This window comes from Sciurus carolinensis, chromosome 4, assembly GCF_902686445.1.
Source record: "Sciurus carolinensis chromosome 4, mSciCar1.2, whole genome shotgun sequence".
In the NCBI taxonomy this organism is placed as follows: Eukaryota; Metazoa; Chordata; class Mammalia; order Rodentia; family Sciuridae; genus Sciurus; species Sciurus carolinensis.
The window spans coordinates 63768411-63788280 of record NC_062216.1 but is presented as its reverse complement, the minus strand read 5'-3'; the positions used below and the strand labels follow the sequence as shown (position 1 = coordinate 63788280).

The window sequence follows — 19870 nt, the reverse complement described above, 5'->3', positions numbered from 1 at the left end:
ATTTATGCTTGCCATTAAAAAAAATCCATTCTTGTCCCCCTTTATTTTGCTCTAGCACATGAAAGAAAATATTTGACTCTTGACTTTCTAAGTCTGGCTTATTTCACTTATCATGATTTTCTACAGTTCCAACCATCTACCAGCAAATTCCATAATTTCATTCTTGCTTATGACTGAGTAAAATTCCATTGTGTATATACACTAGATTTTCTTAATCTGTTCATCTGGGTACCTGCTGCCCTTTCTTTACTTTTCCATTTTTTGGGGAGGGCTACTGCAGATTGAACCTAGGGGCATTTTACCACTGAGCTCTGTAATATATAAACTATATGTGTATGTATATATATGTAGTTTTATGTATATATGTAATTACAGATTTTTATTTATGCATAGTATTTGAGTTCATCCTGACAAACTCATACATGCATGGAAATCGATTTCAGTTCATGACACCTCCCCCTTTACCCTCTTCCTTTCCCTCCCATTCTCCCTCCCCTCCTCTCCTATTCTCTTTCCTCTACTCTACTAAACTTTTTTTCACTTGTCTGTTTGTTTATATTTGATTGGTTCTTTTTACTTAAGGTGAAATTTCCTGTGGTGTATTATATATGTATATAACAGAATTAAAAAAAAATTCATTCTGCATTGGCTCCCCTTGGCTCCACTCTGCCTTGATCTCCTTCTATATCTGATCTTCCCTTTATTTTTATGTTATCTTATGCTTACCTCCCCTTTCCTTTATTTTGCTCTAGCTTTCACATATGAGAGAAAACATTTGATCTTTGAGTTTTTGAGTTTGGTTTATTTCACTTAACGTGATATTCTTCATTTCCATTCATTTACCAGCAAATGCCATAATTTTTTTTTATAGTGGAGTGGAATTTATCAACAATGTACAAATGTACCTTTTCCCCTACTACCTCACCAGCATTATTATTGATTGTATTCTTGATCATTACCATTCTGGTTGGAGTTAAGATGAAATCTTAGTGTAGTTTTTAGTTGCATTCCCTGATTACTAGAGATGTTGAATATTTTCAAAAATATATTTGTTGGGTATTTGTGTTTCTTCTTTTTTTTTTTCAGACAGGAAAATAATCAGCTCTTATTGCTGATAAAATTGGTTGGAAAGGACCAACTTTAGATCCTAGGGCTTAGGGGTATACATTCAAGGGTTTTCCTGAATCATGATTTAGGTTTGGTGCAAGTACAGAATAATAGTAACTTAAACAAAGGCGAGACCATTTCTCATCTACAAGGGCAAAGGGTCATTTTAGAGTACAGGATGACTTCCCCTGCTCCAGCGATTGTGTATACATTATAGCTTACAGGGTGAAAGGGCAAAGAACAGGATAGCTCCGCTTAAGGACACACCATTTTTACTTTTATTCCATTATCTAGAACATAGGCACTTAACCATATATAACTAGGAAGGAAAGTATTCTGGTCAGTTTTGTACCTAGGTAAAAATGAGGATTCTATTACAAAAGAAAGAAAGGACAACTTCTGACACATTCCTAAATTAAGCTCATTACAGTCAGGCAGACAACAATTGTCCTTCCCACAGGGAAGGGCGAGCTGCTTAGCCTTGGGCAGGCTTACTCAAACCTAAACTGCTTGCAGGAGGGGAACATAGAAATAGGGTCTACAAGCCACACATGCTTGGTGCCCTCTGATTCCTGTCTGTGGAGAGAGGCCAGAAACTGGGAGCTGCCTTCCTAATTGATATCTGGCATTTCTAAGGAACAGTACAGTGAACTGTCAAAAGGTAAGAAGGTAGTACATGATTTGGTGCCACAGTAACAAGGTGTTCTTAGTTTCTTATCATTTAGTCTTTCTTTGTCTTTACTGTCCATAGATTAAAAAAATCTTCCTGAATAGTCATAAGAGAACTCTCCTGGAAAAATGCCTTTGGCTGCAAAAAGTGCCAACCTAGGTACCATTGATTCAATATGGATGAGAATCAACAAGTTTGGCTTATGAGAACGATCAAAGAACCTATCAGCATTCCCTAAATAGGGAAGGCCAGGGAAGGTCTCCATTACCTGCCTATTATAAACATGTTCACTGATGGCTATGATGTAATTTGAGTCATATATTTTTTGTAAGTAAACTCTTCTCTGTATTTCAGAGGATCCTAAAACCTCACCGCATACCCACAAACAAACTTCCTTTGGTATAAATTCCAAGGTACAAAGTCTCCAGCCTTTTTTCTCCATCCTGAACACCTGGAAGAGGAACTGCAGACCCCTCTGTATCACTCAGTTTCTGCAGTGGTCACCACACTGGCACAGGACATTACATTAAAAAACAGGCATGGCATACTTGCCTTCTGATCCCATTTCTCCAAGTTACCATCATAGTTCTCCTCATGGTAGAGACAGAAGCAATTGCCAGAGAAGAGAGTTTTGACACAAATGCATCGAGTAAAGTTTATTCAAGTGGGATCAATGTCTGCTCCAGGTATGACTTCATGACCAGGAGTATACTGGAAGGCTGCTGACCCTGCCTCTGGGGGTCATGCACTGACAGGCAAGTTCTCTAGGTTGTGAGTTACATCCAGCTGTTCTGTTTGGGCCTCAGTCTCATCCTCAAGCTCTGCCACCCCAAAAGGCTTCTTCTTCTCCACAACTTCTATGAACACTTAGCAACTTCATGCTGTGCCACCTGCCCTAACTGTGAGTCTTCTTTTGAGAAATTTCTGTTTAGTCCTTTTGCTCATTTATTGATCATGTTCTTTGTGGGGGTTTTTTTGGTGTTAAGTTTTTTTGAGTTTTTTATATATTTTGGATATTAATTCCCTATCATCAAAGGCCAAGATTTTCTCCCATTCTGTAGACTTTCTTTATGATCTTAATAATTTCTTTTGCCATACTAAAAGCTTTTTAGTTTGATGGTATCCCACTTATTCCTTCTTGGTTTTGTTTCTTACACTTTGGGGGTCTTGTTAAGGAAGTTGGTGTTAGCACATATATGATGGTATGTTGACCCTTCTATGTTTTCTTTCAGTAGTTGCAAGGTTTCTGGTCTAATTCCTAAATCTTTGATCCATTTTCATTTGAATTCTCTGCAGGGTGAGTGATAGGGGTCTAGTTTCCTTTTGCTACATGTAGCTATCCAGTTTCCCCAGCACCATTTGATAAAAAGACTGTCTTTTCTCCAAAATATATTTTTGGCACCTTTGTGAAATAACAGATGGCTATAGGTATGTGAATTTGTCTCTGTATCTTCTATTCTGCTCCACTGGTCTTCATGTCTATTTTGATGCAATACCATGCTGTTTTTGCTACTAAGAGCTCTATAGTACAATTTCAGATCAGGTATTGTGATGGCTCCTATTATGGTTTTCTTGTTTGGTATTGCTCTGGCTATTCTGGGTCTCTTATTTTTCCAGATGAATTTAAGGATTGTTTCTTTTTTCTACTTTTGTGAAGAATGTAATTGGTATGTTTTTATGGTGTTAAACAAAACTCTAGAGACTGAGGCTCCTCCAAAATAAATAGATTGAACTTTTAGATGCTAGATAGAAAAAGATTAGGTCCTTGGACAAATTCTATAGCTACTAGCAGCAAGACAAGAAGGCAGCTGGAAATATGTCTACCAGACCTAAGAGCCAAGAGCATTTTTATAACAAAAATTTTGATGGGGATTGCATTGAATACGAATATTGCTTTTGGTAGTATGGCCATTTTTTTTGCAGTGCTGGGGATTGAACCAAGGGTCTTGTGCATGCAATGCAAGCCCTCTGCCAACTGAGCTATATCCCCAGCCCAATGTGGCCATTTTGAAAATATTAATTCTGCCTATCCAAGAACCTGGGATGTCATTCCATCTTCTAAGGTCTTCTTCAATTTCTTTCTTCAGTGTTCTATAATTTTCATTGTACAGCTCTTTTACCTCCTTAGTTAAATCATTTCCCAAGTATTTAATTTTTTTGATGTTATTGTGATTGGGATGGTTTTTCTGATTTCTTCTTCAAATAAATCACTGTTGTATAGGAAAGCTATTGATTTATGAGTGTTGATCTTGTATCCTGCTACTTTGCTGAACTTTACTTTCCTCTAGATTCTTGTGGTGGAGTTTTTGGGTCTTCTAGATATAGGATCATATTGTTGGCAAACAGTTAACTTCTTTTCCTATTAGTATCCATTTGATCACCTTTTCTTGTCTGAATGCTCTGGCTAATGTTTGAGAACTATAATAAATAGTAGTGGTGACAGCCTTGCCTTGTTCCTGATTTTAGTGGAAATGCTTTTAGTTTTTCTCCAATCAGTATGATAATGACTTTGGGTTTCTCATAAATGACTTTTACAATGTTGAGGTAAGTTCCTTTGATTCCTACCTTCTCTAGCATTTTTAGCATGAATGGGTGCTGGGTTTTATCAAAGGTGTTTTCTAGGATCATGTCACTCTTGATCTTAATTCTGTTCAAGTGGTGAATTAGATGTATTGATTTGCATATGTTGAACTAACTTTGCATCCCTGGAATTAAACCCACGTGATCATGGTGTATTATCTTTTTGATGTGTTTTTGGTTGTGGTTTGCTAGTATTTTATTAAGGATTTTTGTGTCTATGTTCATCAGGGGCACAGTCTGTAGTTTTCTTTCCCTGATGCATGTTTGTCTAGTTTTGGCCTCAGGGTTATACTGGCTTCATAAAATGTTTTTGGGAATATTCCCTCCTTTTCAATTTCATGGAATAATTTGAGAAAGACTGGTGTTAGTTCTATAAATGTCTGGAAGAACTCAGCTGAGAATCCATTAGGTCCTGGGGTTTTCTTTTTTGAAAGGCTTTAAATTGCTGTTTCAATTTCATTACTTGGAATTGGTCTGTTTAGGTTTTCTGTATCTTCCTGATTCAATTTGGGCAGGTCAAATGTGTCTAGAAATTTTTCCATGTCTTCCAAATTTCCTAGTTTATTGGTATAACTTTTCAAAACATGTTCTGATAATTCCCTGGATTTTAGAAGGACCCTTGGCAATATCTCCCTTTTCATCTCTGATACTCTTGATTTGCATCTTACTCTTTCTTTTGGTTAGTTTGCTGAGGGTCTGTCAATCTTATTTATCATTTCAAAGAAGCAACTCTTCATGGTGTTGATCTGTGTATTATTTTCTTATTATCAGTTTCATTGATTTTGTCTCTGAGCTTAATTATTTCTTTAGTTTCTTATTTTCTAAGGCCTTGAGGTAGAGCATAAGTTTATTTATTTGGGATCTCTCTAATTTTTTTTTCACATTCACTTCAAGTTTTATTTAGCCTCTTGCATGGTCTTCTGATAGTTTTACGGTTTTCTATAGGAACTGAGCTGTGATCTAAACGATCAATGAAATGTCATTCCAACCTTAATAAATATTCAAAACCATGGAAGATAGCATAGCACTTTATGATCCTATAGTGATGAAGGTATAGACTTGGACATCTGTTGCACAGTTAGCACTTGTGACCAGAGGCCAGCCAAAAGGATTATTAAAAACCAAGATAGGCCTTTCTGAACAGAACCAGCTCCAAGTCCCAGAGCCAGTGCGGTAAGCTCTGGCCCGCAAGCAGCTTCAGGGACCAAGACAGGGCAGCCAGGGACTTCCCCAGGCAGCCCTGCCCCCTCTGGCAGGAGATGCCTTTCAAGGCTAGCTTCTCGGAGCAGACCGCCCAGTGAGAGCCTTTCTACACAGAGCCAGCCACAAGTCCCCGAGCCAACAGAGAGCTCCGACCCGCAAGCAGCTTCTGGGATCAGGGCAGGGCAGCCAGAGACTTCTCCAGGTGGCCCTGCCCACTCTGACAGCAGGCTCTTTCCACGGGGCGATTCAAGATGGTGGACTAGAGGGTGACTGCATCTCCAGTCGCTCCAGAACCCAGGATTCAAGAAGGGGAGGCATTGAGAGACTCAGACTAAAATAGAGCCACGGGTGAGTCTCCCCCACCGGGTGAAGCTCGGCCTGGGTGGCAGGCGTGGATAGGGGTGGCTTATCAGAGCAGGGCAGGGCAGCTAGAGTCTTCCCCAGGTAGCCCTGCTCACTCCAGCGGTGGGCTCCTCCCACACGGCCAGCTTTTCCAGCTTCTCGGAGGAAGCCCCCCAGTGAGAACCTTTCTGAACAGAACCAGCTCCAAGTCCCGGAGCCAGCAAGGTGAGCTCTGGCCTGCAAGCAGCTTCAGGGACCGGGACAGGGCAGCCAGGGACTTCCCCAAGCAGCCCAGCCCCCTCCAGCAGGAGGCGCCTTTCAAGGCTAGCTTCTTGGAGCACACAGCCCAGTGAGAGCCTTTCTACACAGAGCCAGCCACAAGTCCCCAAGCCAACGGAGAGCTCCGACCCGCAAGTAGCCTCTGGGATCAGGGCAGGGCAGCCAGAGACTTCTCCAGGTGGCCCTGCCCCCTCTGTCCGCAGGTTCTTTCCACGGGGCGATCCACGATGGCAGACTAGAGGGTGACTGCATCTCAAGTCACTCCAGAACCCAGGATTCAAGAAGGGGAGGCATTGAGAGACTCGGGCTAAAATAGAGCCATGGGGTGAGTCTCCCCCACTGGGTGAAGCTCGGCCTAGGCATGGATAGGGGAGGCTTATCAGAGCAAGGCAGGGCAGCTAGAGTCTTCCCCAGGTAGCCCTGCACACTCTGGCGGTGGGCTCCTCCCACACAGCCAGCTTCTCAGAGTAGGCCCCCCAGTGAGAGCCTTTCCGCACAGAGGCAGCTCCAAGCCCTGGAACCAGAAGTGGGCTAGGGGCAGCTTTCTTCGGAAGCACTGCATTATCAAGTTCCTCCAAGACTTCAGGCTACTGAAGGCTGGGATGTGATACACTGGAAATCTACAGGGACACTATAAGCCAATAGAGGAAATCTGCAATATCTCAGAGTCCCACTGACATCTGACCAATATGAGAAAACAAGGGAAGAAAATGTCCCAAACAAACCTAGATACTATATCAATAAAACCCAATGACAGCACAGCAGAAGAAAGGTCAGAAAGGGAGTTCAGAATGTACATAATTAAAACAATCAGGAAAGCAAACGAGGAGATGAAAGAGCAAATGCAGGCATTGAAGGAGGAGATGAAAGAGTAAATGCAGGCATTAAATGATCACACCAATCAGTAGTTAAAAAAGCAAATACAGGAAGCACAATATCATTTCAATAAAGAGTTAGAGATACTGAAAAAAACCAAACAAACAGAAATCCTTGAAATGAAGGAAACAATAAACCAAGTTAAAAACTCCATAGAAAGCATAACCAATAGGATAGAACACCTGGAAGACAGAACCTCAGACATTGAAGACAAAATATTTAATCTTGAAAACAAAGTTGAACAAACAGAGAAGATGGTAAGAAATCATGAACAGAATCTACAAGAATTATGGGATATCATGAAAAGGCCAAATTTACGAAGTATTGGGATTGAGAAAGGCTTAGAGAAACAAACCAAAGGAATGAACAATCTATTCAATGGAATAATATCAGAAAATTTCCCAAATCTGAAGAATGAAATGGAAAACCAAGTACAAGAGGCTTATATGACTCCAAATATACAAAATTACAACAGACCCACACCAAGGCACATTATTATGAAAATACCTAACATACAAAATAAAGACAGAATTTTAAAGGCCGCAAGAGAAAAGAATCAAATTACATTCAGGGGGAAACCAATAAGAATACCAGCAGATTTTTCAATCCAGACCCTAAAAGCTAGAAGGGCCTGGAACAATATTTACCAAACCCTGAAAGAAAAAAGGATGCCAACCAAGAATCTTATACAAAGCAAAACTTACTTTCAGATTTGACGACAAAATAAGATCCTTCCATGATAAACAAAAGCTAAAGGAATTTACAAAAAGAAAGCCAGCATTAGAGAACATTCTCAGCAAAATATTACATGAGGAAGAGATGAAAAATAATGATGCAAATCAGCAATGGGAGGAACTAGCCTAAAGGAATGGCCAAATAAAGGAGAAACCAAATCATGTCAAAAAACAAAAATGAGTGAAATGACTGGGAATACAAATCATATCACAAGAATAACCCTGAATGTTAAAGGCCTGAACTCATCAATCAAAAGACATAGGCTGGTAGATTGGATTAAAAAGAAAGATCCAACAATATGTTGACTGCAAGAGACTCATCTCATAGAAAGAGATACCCATAGACTAAAGGTGAAAGGATGGGAAAAAACATACCATGCACGTGGACACAGCAAAAAAGCTGGAGTATCCATCTTCATTTCAGATAATGTGGACTTCAAGCCAAAACTAGTCAGAAGGGATAAAGAAGGACATTACATGCTGCATAAGGGAAGCATAAATCAGTAAGACATAACAATCATAAATATCTATGCCCCAAACATTGGCTCATCTATGTACGTCAAACAAATCCTTCTCAATTTCAGAAATCAAATAGACCACAACACAATAATACTAGGCTATTTTAACACACCTCTCTCACCATTGGATAGATCTTCCAAACAAAAATTGAATAAAGAAACCATACATCTCAATAACACAATCAACAATTTAGACTTAACCGACATATATAGAATATACCATCCAACAAAGAACGAATACACTTTCTTCTCAGCAGCACATGGATCCTTCTCTAAAATAGACCATATTTTATGCCACAAGGCTACTGTTAGCAAATACAAGAAGATAGAGATACTACCTTGTACTCTATCAGATCATAATGGATTGAAATTAGAAATAGGGAGGTTTCAAGATGGCGGACTAGAGGGTGGCTGCATTTCATGTTGCTCCAGGATGCAGGATTCAAAAGAGGAGATAGTGAGAGACTTGGGACCAACTCAAAGCTGCCGGGTGAGTCTCTCCTGTTGGGGAGGCGTCCCGGATGGGGTGGTAGTCCCAGAATGCAGGGAACTTTGTGAAGTAGAGTTGCCTGGCGAGATGCCCCTCCCCCCGGTGGAGTGGTAAACACGGACAACTGGTAACATCGTAGGGGTGGCTGCTTAGCACAGCGCTTGGAGTCAGAGCAATGACTGGGGCTCCGGGCGGCTGCCTAAGGAGGAGCTGTGTGGCGAGCTGTTTGGATTCAGAGCGATCGCTTCTGAACACCGGGGGGCTTCCGGGTCGCTTGGACTGGAGGGACTACACCAGAGCTACAGGCAGTAGCCAGAGGAGGAGTGGCGCAGCGAGCTGTTTAGACTCAGAGCGACCGCTTCTGAACACCGGGGGGCTGCCCAGAGGAAGAGGAGGAGTGCGGTGGGTTGCTTGGACTAGGAGTGACTGCATCAGAGCTCCGGGTGGCTGCTCAGAGGAGGAGGCGAGTGGTGAGTTGTTTGGACTCAAAGCGACCGCTCCTGAACACCGGTGGCCTGCCTGGAGGAGGAGCGCAGTGGGTCGCTTGGTCTTGGATTGACTGCTCCTGAACACCCGGGGGACTACCCCGAGGAAGAGGAGGAACAGGGCAAGTCACTTGGACTCGGAGTGACTGCCTAGGGCTACAGGCAATTGGCGGGAGGAGGAGACCCAAAGTGAGTTGCTTGGACTCTAAGTGACTGCATTGGAACACTGGGCGGCTGTCCGGAGGAAGTGGTGTGTGGCGGGTCTCTGGGCCTCGGCGCTATTGTACAGGGCTCCAGGTGGCGGTTCAGAGGAGGGGCCACATAGCCAGGTGATTAGGTGCAGATCAGGGTCCCAGGACCTAGGTGGCTACTTGCTGGAAGAGCCGCACAGAGACACGCTTAGGGGCAGAGCGAAGTTTCCAGGACTGCGGGCAGATTCTCTGAGGAGAGGCAGCTTAAGGAGACTTGTCTGCGAAGGGTGAGACTCCCAGGCCCAGGAGGTAGGTCCGGGCCCCTGGAAACGTTGCAGAGGAAGGCAGCCCAGCCCAGGCGGTAATTGTAGATTGAGGGGAAACTCTAGGAAGGGAACTGACCAGCGAGACGTCCCCACCGAGTGAGTCTTCCCTGCCGGGAGAGGTTTTCCCACCAGGACGGTAAAACCAGAGACACAGGCACAAACAGGCCTTGCCTCAGCCCGCAGCCTAGTTCCCCTTTGGATGACCATTGGTAAACAAGTGGAGGCACTTCTGCCCACTATCAGGGAATATACCCCACCTGAGGGTTACCACCCCTAGAGAGGCAGCTTCCTTGTGGAGCACCGCATTATCAACTTCCTCCAAGACTTCAGGCTACTGAAGGATAAGAGGGGATATACTAGCAATCTTCAGGGACATTATAAGTCAATAGAGGAAATCTGCAATATCTTAATGATCCACTGATTCCTGAACAATATGAGAAAACAAGGGAAGAAAATGCCCCAAACATATCTAGATGTTACATCAATAAAATCCAAAGACAGCATGGCGGAAGAAATGACAGAAAGGGAGTTCAGAATGTACATAATTCAAATGATCAGGGAAGCAAACGATGAGAAGAAAGAGCAAATGCAGGCATTGAATGATGAGATGAAAGAGCAAATGCAGGCATTGAATGATCGCACCAATCAACAGTTAAAAGAGCAAATACAGGAAGCAAAAGATCATTTCAATAAAGAGTTAGAAATATTGAAAAAAAAAACCAAACAGAAATCCTTGAAATGAAGGAAACAATAAACCCAATTAAGAATTCCATAGAAAGCATAACCAATGGGATAGAACACCTGGAAGACAAAAACCTCAGATATTGAAGACAAAATATTTAACCTTGAAAACAAAGTTGAACAAACAGAGAAAATCGTAAGAAATCATGAACAGAATCTGCAAGAACTATGGGATATCATGAAAAGGCCAAATTTGAGAATTATTGGGATTGAAGAAGGCTTAGAGAAACAAACAAAAGGAATGAACAATCGATTCCATGAAATAATATCAGAAAATTTCCCAAATCTGAAGAATGAAATGGAAAATCAAGTTCAACAGGCTTATAGGACTCCAAATACACAAAATTACAACAGACCCACACCAAGGCACATTATAATGAAAATACCTAACATACAAAATAAAGAGAGAATTTTAAAGGCTGTGAGAGAAAAGAACCAAATTACATTCAAGGGGAAACCAATACGGATATCAGCAGATTTTCAATCCAGACCCTAAAAGCTAGAAGAACCTGGAACAACATTTTTCAAGTTCTGAAAGAAAATGGATGCCAACCAAGAATCTTATACCCAGCAAAACTTACCTTCAAATTTGATGTTGAAATAAAATCATTCCATGATAAACAAAAGCTAAAAGAATTTACAAAAAGAAAGCCAGCATTAGAGAACATTCTCAGCAAAATATTCCATGAGGAAGAGATAAAAAACAAAGAAGCAAATCAGCAAAGGTAGGAATTATCCTAAAGGAACTGTCAAATAAAGGAGGAACCAAGTTGTGTCAATAAATAAATAAATAAATAAAATTTTAAATATGAACGAAATGACTGAGATTACAAATCATATCTCAATAATAACCCTGAATATTAATGGCCTGAATTCATCAATCAAAAGACATAGACTGGCAGATTGAATTAAAAACAAAGATCCAACAATATGTTGCCTGCAAGAGATCACCTCATAGAAAGAGATACCCATGGACTAAAGGTGAAAGGATGGGAAAAAACATACCATGCACATGGACTCAGCAAAAAAGCTGGAGTATCCATCCTCATTTCAGATAATGTGGACTTCAAGCCAAAGTTAGTCAGAAGGGATAAAGAAGGAGATTTCATACTGCTTAAGGGAAGCATAAATCAGCAAGATATAACAATCATAAACATCTATGCCCCAAACAGTGGCTCATCCATGTATGTCAAACAAATCCTTCTCAATTTTAGAAACCAAATAGACCATAACACAATAATACTAGGTGATTTTAACACGCCTCTCTCACCACTGGACTGATTGTCCAAACAAAATTTGAACAAAGAAACCATAGATCTCAATAACACAATCAATAATTTAGACTTAACAGACATTTATAGAATATACCAGCCAACCAAGAGCGAATACACTTTCTTCTCAGCAGCACATGGATCCTTCTCTAAAATAGACCATATATTATGCCATAAAGCTAATGTCAGAAAATACAAGAAGATAGAGACACTACCTTGTATTCTATCAGATCATAATGGATTGAAGTTAGAAATAAATGAAAGAGTAAAAAACAGAAACTACTCCAGCACCTGGAGATTAAACAATATGCTATTATATGATGAATGGATAACAGAAGATATTAGGAAGGAAGTTTAAAAATTCTTAGAGGTAAATGAGAACAAAGAAACATCATATCAAAATCTCTGGGACACTATGAAAGCAGTACTTAGAGGAAGATTTATTTCATGGAACACATTTAATAAAAGAAGTAAAACTCAACAAATAAACGACCTAACACTACAGCTGAAAGCCCTAGAAAAAGAAGAACAGACCAACACCAAAAGTAGTAGAAGACAGGAAATAGTTAAACTCAGAGCTGAAATCAGTGAAATTGAAACAAAAGAAACAATACAAAAAATTGACAAAATAAATAGTTGGTTCTTCGAAAAAATAAACAAAATTGATAAACCTTTAGCCACACTAACAAAGAGAAGATGAGAGAAAACCCAAATCACTAAAATTCGGAATGAACAAGGAAATATCACAACATACACGACTGAAATACAAAACATAATTAGAAGTTATTTTGAAAATCTATACTCCAACAAAATAGAAAATTTCGAAGACATCAACAGGTTTCTAGAGACATATGAATTGCCTAAACTGAACGAGGAGGACATACACAATTTAAATAGACCAATTTCAAGTAATGAAATAGAAGAAGTCATCAAAAGCCTACCAAGAAAGAAAAGTCCAGGACCAGTTGGGTTCTCAGCCGAGTTCTACAGAACCTTTAAAGAAGAGCTCATTCCAATACTTCTCAAAGTATTCCATAAAATAGAAGAGGAGGGAACCCTCCCAAACTCATTCTATGAAGCCACTATCACCCTGATACCTAAATCAGACAGAAACACATCGAGGAAAGAAAATTTCAGACCAATATCCTTAATGAACATCGACGCAAAAATTCTCAACAAAATTTTAGCAAATCGCATACAGAAACATATTAAAAATATAGTGCCCCATGATCAAGTGGGTTTCATTCCAAGGATGCAAGGTTGGTTCAACATCAGGAAATCAATAAATGTAATTCACCATATCAATAGACTTAAAGTCAAGAATCACATGATTATTTCGATAGATGCAGAAAAAGCATTTGATAAAATACAGCACCCCTTCATGCTCAAAACACTAGAAAAAATAGGGATAGTGGGAACATTTCTTAACATTGTAAAGGCCATCTACGCTAAACCCAGGGCTAATATCATTCTAAATGGTGAAAAACTGAAAGCATTCCCTCTAAAAACTGGAACAAGGCAGGGATGCCCTCTTTCACCACTTCTATTCAATATCGTCCTTGAAACTCTTGCCAGAGCAATTAGACAGACCAAAGAAATTAAAGGGATACGAATAGGCAAAGAAGAACTCAAACTATCCCTATTTGCTGATGATATGATGGTATACTTAGAGGAACCAGGAAATTCCACCAGACAACTTTTAGATCTCATAAGTGAATTCAGTAAAGTAGCGGGATATAAGATCAATGCACATAAATCTAAGGCATTTTTATATATAAGCGATGAATCTTCAAAAAGAGAAATTAGGAAAACTACCCCTTTCACAATAGCTTCGAAAAAAATAAAATACTTGGGAATCAATCTCACAAAAGAGGTGAAAGACCTCTACAATGAGAACTTCAGACACTAAAGAAACAAATTCAAGAAAACCTTAGAAGATGGAAAGATCTCCCATGTTCTTGGATAGGAAGAATTAATATTGTCAAAATGGCCATACTACCAAAAGTGCTATACAGATTCAATGCAATTCCAATGAAAATCCCAATGATGTACCTTACAGAAATAGAGCAAGCAATTATGAAATTCATGTGGAAGAATAAAAAACCCATAATAGCTAAAGCAATCCTTGGCAGAAAGAGTGAAGCAGGGGGTATCGCAATACCTGATCTTCAACTCTACTACAAAGCAATAGTAACAAAAACGGCATGGTATTGGTACCAAAATAGAAAGGTGGATCAATGGTACAGAATAGAGGACACAGACACAAACCCAAATAAATACAATTTTCTCATACTAGACAAAGGGGCCAAAAATATGTAATGGAGAAAAGATAGCCTCTTTGACAAATGGTGCTGAGAGAATTGGATATCCATATGCAACATAATGAAACTAAACCCATATCTCTCACCATGCACGAAACTAAACTCAAAATGGATTAAGGATCTCAGAATCACACCAGAGACCTTGCATCTTATAAAAGAAAAAGTAGGTCCAGAGCTTCAACATGTCGGCTTAGGACCAGACTTCCTCAACAGGACTCCCATAGCACAAGAAATAAAAGCAAGAATTAATAACTGGGATAGATTCAAACTAAAAAGCTTTCTCTCAGCAAAGGAAACTATCAGCAATGCGAAGAAAGAGCCTACAGAGTGGGAGAAAATCTTTGCCAATCATACTTCAGATAGAGCACTAATCTCCAGAATCTATAAAGAACTCAAAAAACTCTACACCAAGAATGCAAATAATCCAACCGACAAATGGGCTAAGGAAATGAATAGACACTTCACAGAAGAAGATCTACAAGCAATCAACAAACATAGAGAAAAATGTTCAACATCTCTAGTAATAAGTGAAATGTAAATCAAAACCACCCTAAGATTCCATCTCACCCCAATTAGAATGGCAATTATCAAGAATACAAGCAACAACAGGTGTTGGTGAGGATGTGGGGAGAAAGGTACGCTCATACATTGCTGGTGGGGCTGCAAATTAGTGCAGCCACTCTGGAAAGCAGTGTGGAGACTTCTTAGAAAGTTTGGAATGGAACCACCATTTGACCCAACTCACCCACTCCTTGGCCTATACCCTAAGGACTTAAAATCAGCATACTACTGAAATACAGCCACATCCATGTTCATAGCTGCTCAGTTCACAATAGCCAGATTGTGGAACCAACCTAGATGTCCTTCAATTGATGAATGGATAAAGAAACCGTGGTATATATATATACAATGGAATATTACTCAGCCATAAAGAATGATAAAATTATGGTATTTGCAGGCAAGTGGATGAATTTGGAGAATATCATGCTAAGTGAGATAAGTCAATCTCAAAAAACCAAAGGATGAATGATATCGCTAATAAGTGGATGATGACACTTAATGGGGTTGGGAGAGGTTAGTGTTAGGGTTAGAGTTAGGGTTAGGGAGGCAGGCAAGAATGGAGTAAGGAAGGACTGTATAGAGTGAAAAGAGGGGTGGGAGTGGTGGAGTGGAAGGGAAAAAATAACAGAATGAATAAAACCACATTACCCTATGTAAATTTATGATTACACAAATGGTATGCCTTTATGCCATGTACAGAGAAACAACATGTATCCCATTTGTTTACAATAAGAAAAAAAGAAATTAGAAATAAATGACAGAATAAAAAACGGAAACTTCTCCAATACCTGGAGATAAATAATACACTATTATATGATGAATGGATAACAGAAGACCTCAGGAGGGAAATAAAAAAATTCTTAGAAGTAAATGAGAACAAAGACACATCATATCAGAATCTCTGGGACACTATGAAAGAAGTACTTAGAGGAAGATTTATTTCATGGGGTGCTTTCAACAAAAGAAGTAGAAATCAACAAATAAACGACTTAACACTATAGCTGAAAGCCCTAGAAAAAGAAGGTAGACCAACACCAAAAGTAGTAGAAGATAGGAAATAGTTAAAATCAGAGCAGAAATCAACGAAATGGAAACAAAAGAAACAATCGGAAAAATTAACAAAATAAATAGTTGGTTCTTTGAAAAAATAAACAAAATTGATAAACCCTTAGCCACACTAACAAAGAGAAAGAGGGAGAAAACTCAAATTACTAAAATTTGGAATGAACAAGGAAATATCACAACAGAAACGAGTGAAATACAAAACATAATTAGAAGCTATTTTGAAAATCTATACTCCTACAAAACAGAAACCTCAAAGACATCAACAAGTTTCTAGAGACATATGAACTGCCTAAACTGAACGAGGAGGACATACACAACTTAAATAAATCAATTTCAAGCAATGAAATAGAAGAGGTCATCAAAAGCCTACCAACAAAGAAAAGTCCGGGACCAGATGGCTTCTCAGCTGAGTTCTACAAAACCTTTAAAGAAGAGCTCATTCTAATACTCCTCAAAGTATTCCATGAAATAGAAGAGGAGGGAACCCTCCCAAACTCGTTCTATGAAGCCAATATCACCCTGATACCTAAACCAGACAGAGACACATCGAGGAAAGAAAATTTCAGACAAATATCCTTAATGAACATCAATGCAAAAATTCTCAACAAAATTTTAGCAAATCGCATATAAAAATATATTAAAAAGATAGTGCACCATGATTAAGTGGGTTTTATCCCAGGGATGCAAGGTTGGTTCAACATCTGGAAAGCAATATATGTCATTCACTGTATCAATAGACTTAAAGTTAAGAATCACATGATTATTTCAATAGATGCAGAAAAAGCATTCGATAAAATAGAGCATCCCTTCATGCTCAAAACACTAGAAAAAATTGGGGTAGTGGGAACATTCCTTAACATTATAAAGGCCATCTATGCTAAGCCCATGGCTAAAATCGTTCTAAATGGTGAAAAACTGAAAGCATTCCCCCTAAAAACTGGAACAAGGTAGGATGCCCTCTTTCACCCCTTCTATTCAACATTGTCCTTGAGACTCTAGCCAGAGCAATTAAACAAACCAAAGAAATTAAAGGGATACGAATAGGAAAAGAAGAACTCAAACTATCCCTGTTCGCTGATGACATGATTATATATTTAGAGGAACCTGGAAATACCACCAGAAAACTTTTAGTACTCATAAGTGAATTCAGCAAAGTAGCAGGTTATAAGATCAATGCCCATAAATCCAATGCATTTTTATACATAAGTGATGGATCTTCAGAAAGAGAAATTAGGAAAACTACCCCATTCACAATAGCATCGAAAAAAATAAAATACTTGGGAATCAATCTCACAAAAGAGGTGAAAGACCTCTACAATGAGAACTTTAGACACTAAAGAAAGAAATTAAAGAAAACCTTGGAAGATTGAAAGATCTCCCATGTTCTTGGATAGGCAGAATTAATATTGTCAAAATGGCCATACTACCAAAAGTGCTATACAGATTCAATGCGATTCCAATTAAAATCCCAATGATGTACCTTACAGAAATAGAGCAAGCAATTATGAAATTCATGTGGAAGAATAAAAAACCCAGAATAGCTAAAGCAATCCTCAGTAGAAAGAGTGAAGCAGGGGGTATTGCAATACCAGATCTTCAACTCTACTACAAAGCAATAGTAAGAGAAACGGCATGGTATTGGTTTCAAAATAGGCAGGTAGATCAATGGTACAGAATAGAGGACATGTACAGAAACCCAAATAAGTACAATTTTCTCATACTAGACAAAGGTGCCAAAATATGCAATGGAGAAAAGATAGCCTCTTCAACAAATGGTGCTGGGAAAACTGAAAATCATATGCAACAGAATGAAATTAAACCCCTATCTCTCACCCTGCACAAAACTCAAGTCAAAATGGATCAAGGACCTCAGAATCAGACCAGAGACCCTGCATCTTATAGAAGAAAAAGTAGGTCCAAATCTTCAACTTGTCGGCTTAGGATCAAACTTCCTTACCAGGACTCCCATAAGCACAAGAAATAAAAGCAAGAATCAACAACTGGGATAGATTCAAACTAAAAAGCTTTCTCTCAGCAAAGGAAACTATCAGCAATGCGAAGAAAGAGCCTATAGAGTGGGAGAATATCTTTGCCACTCATACTTCAGATAGAGCGCTAATTTCCAGAATCTATAAAGAACTCAAAAACTCTACACCAAGAATACAAATAACCCAATCAACAAATGGGCTAAGGAAATGAACAGACACTTCACAGAAGAAGATCTACAAGCAATCAACAGATATATGAAAAAATGTTCAACATCTCTAGTAATAAGAGAAATGCAAATCAAAACTACCCTAAGATTCCATCTCACCCCAATTAGAATGACGATTATCAAGAACACAAGCAACAATATGTGTTGGTGAGGATGTGGGGAAAAAGGTACAGTCATACATTGCTGGTCCGGTTACAAATTAGTGCAGCCACTCTGGAAAGCAGTATGGAGATTCCTTAGAAAGCTTGGAATGGTACCACCATTTGACCCAGCTATCCCACTCCTTAGCCTATATCCAAAAGACTTAAAATCAGCATACTACAGAGATACAGGCACATCAATGTTCATTGCTGCTCAATTCACAATAGCCAGATTGTTCAACCAGCCTAGATGCCCCTCAATTGATGAATGGATAAAGAAACTGTGGCATATATATACAATGGAATATTACTCTGCTGTGAAGAATGATAAAATTATGGCATTTGCAGGCAAATGGATGAAATTGGAGAATATCATGCTAAGTGAGATAAGTCAATCTCAAAAAACTAAAGGACGATTGATCTCACTGATAAGCGGATGAGGACATATAATGGGGTGTGGGAGGGGTTAGTGTTAGGGTTAGGGTTAGGTTTAGGGTTAGGGATAAGGACGGTGGTAAGAATGGAGGAAGGAAGGACTGTATAGAGGTAAAAGAGGGGTGGGAGGGGTGGGAGGGGTGGGGGGAATGAAGAAAAATAACAGAATGAATCAAACAACATTGCTCTATGTAAATTTATGATTACACAAATGGTATGCCTTGACTCCATGTACAAATAGAGAAACAACATGTATCCCATTTGTTTAAAATAAAAAAAAAATAAAAACCAAGATAAATCCAAAAGCACTTGTTTTGAAATCGTGATTCCACATGAGGATGAGTCCAAAATCCTCCAGGTATAATGCTGTTAATTGTTCACTAGTGCTTGAGTTGTCAAAGAAAGACAAACATTCAACTGTCTTAATATCTAGTAAGGATAGGGATCTTAATGTTCTGTCCAGCAGAACCAGTGTGGAGAAAGGAGACATCACTGATTTTTAGTTTGATGAGATTTATTGTATCCTCCCTGTTTCTCTGTCTTCTTTGTTCTCACTCTATCTTCCTTCTTCTTCTCTCTCCCTCTCTTCTCCCCCAGGCTCCTAGCTTATCAGCCAATTATAGCAAAGCTTTCTTTCACGCAGGAGAGCATGCAGAGGAATGCCAGCATAACACTATATAAATCACGAGCTGTCCACACGTGGCATGATATTAGATAGCCAATCCTTGAGCCTGGCATTAACACGTCATAAGTCTCCAAGGAACTAGTAACAGCAAACCAGCTTTTTAGGTACCTCCTTATTTTGGTAGCCAGCGCCCTTTGACTCACTGCCAGGTGCCATCTTGTCCAAGATGGCCCTCAACATCTTAACTTCACCTCAGTCCTCAAAAATGCAAACTTGTTTTCAGCTTGGCAACATTTTATCAGTTAAGAAGAGTTCTACCCTAAGAAGAAAGAGGCCTCCTTCCTTCCTTCTCACCCACTGGGCACACACTTGGGCCTCCACTGGAAGTCACTAGATACCACTACATATAATGCTTTAAGACTCATTCAAAGCCCACACTAGTGGAAATCTATGAAGGCAAATCTGTTTCAAGTTTCCTTCTTTGTCCCTCTCCCCTCATTCAGCTCAAAGTTCAATAGCTGATGCAGAACTGCAGGGAAGCAAGATAACAAAATACTGTTATGAATCTATGGAGAAGTCAGCTAGCCATGATGAAAAAAATGAATCCTGCAGAGATTACCTGACAGCCTCATGCACAGAACCCTTAAAAACACCAATTCCAAATAAGTTTTCAGAACCTGTGATTAAAGGAAAAA

General features: G+C 39.4%; 1 pseudogene; it reads right to left on the bottom strand.

Annotated features, from left to right (window-relative positions):
• Positions 1-1718: 1718 nt before the first annotated feature.
• LOC124982724 (histone-lysine N-methyltransferase SETMAR-like) lies at positions 1719-19415 on the bottom strand (annotated as a pseudogene).
• Between the last annotated feature and the right edge of the window lie 455 nt (positions 19416-19870).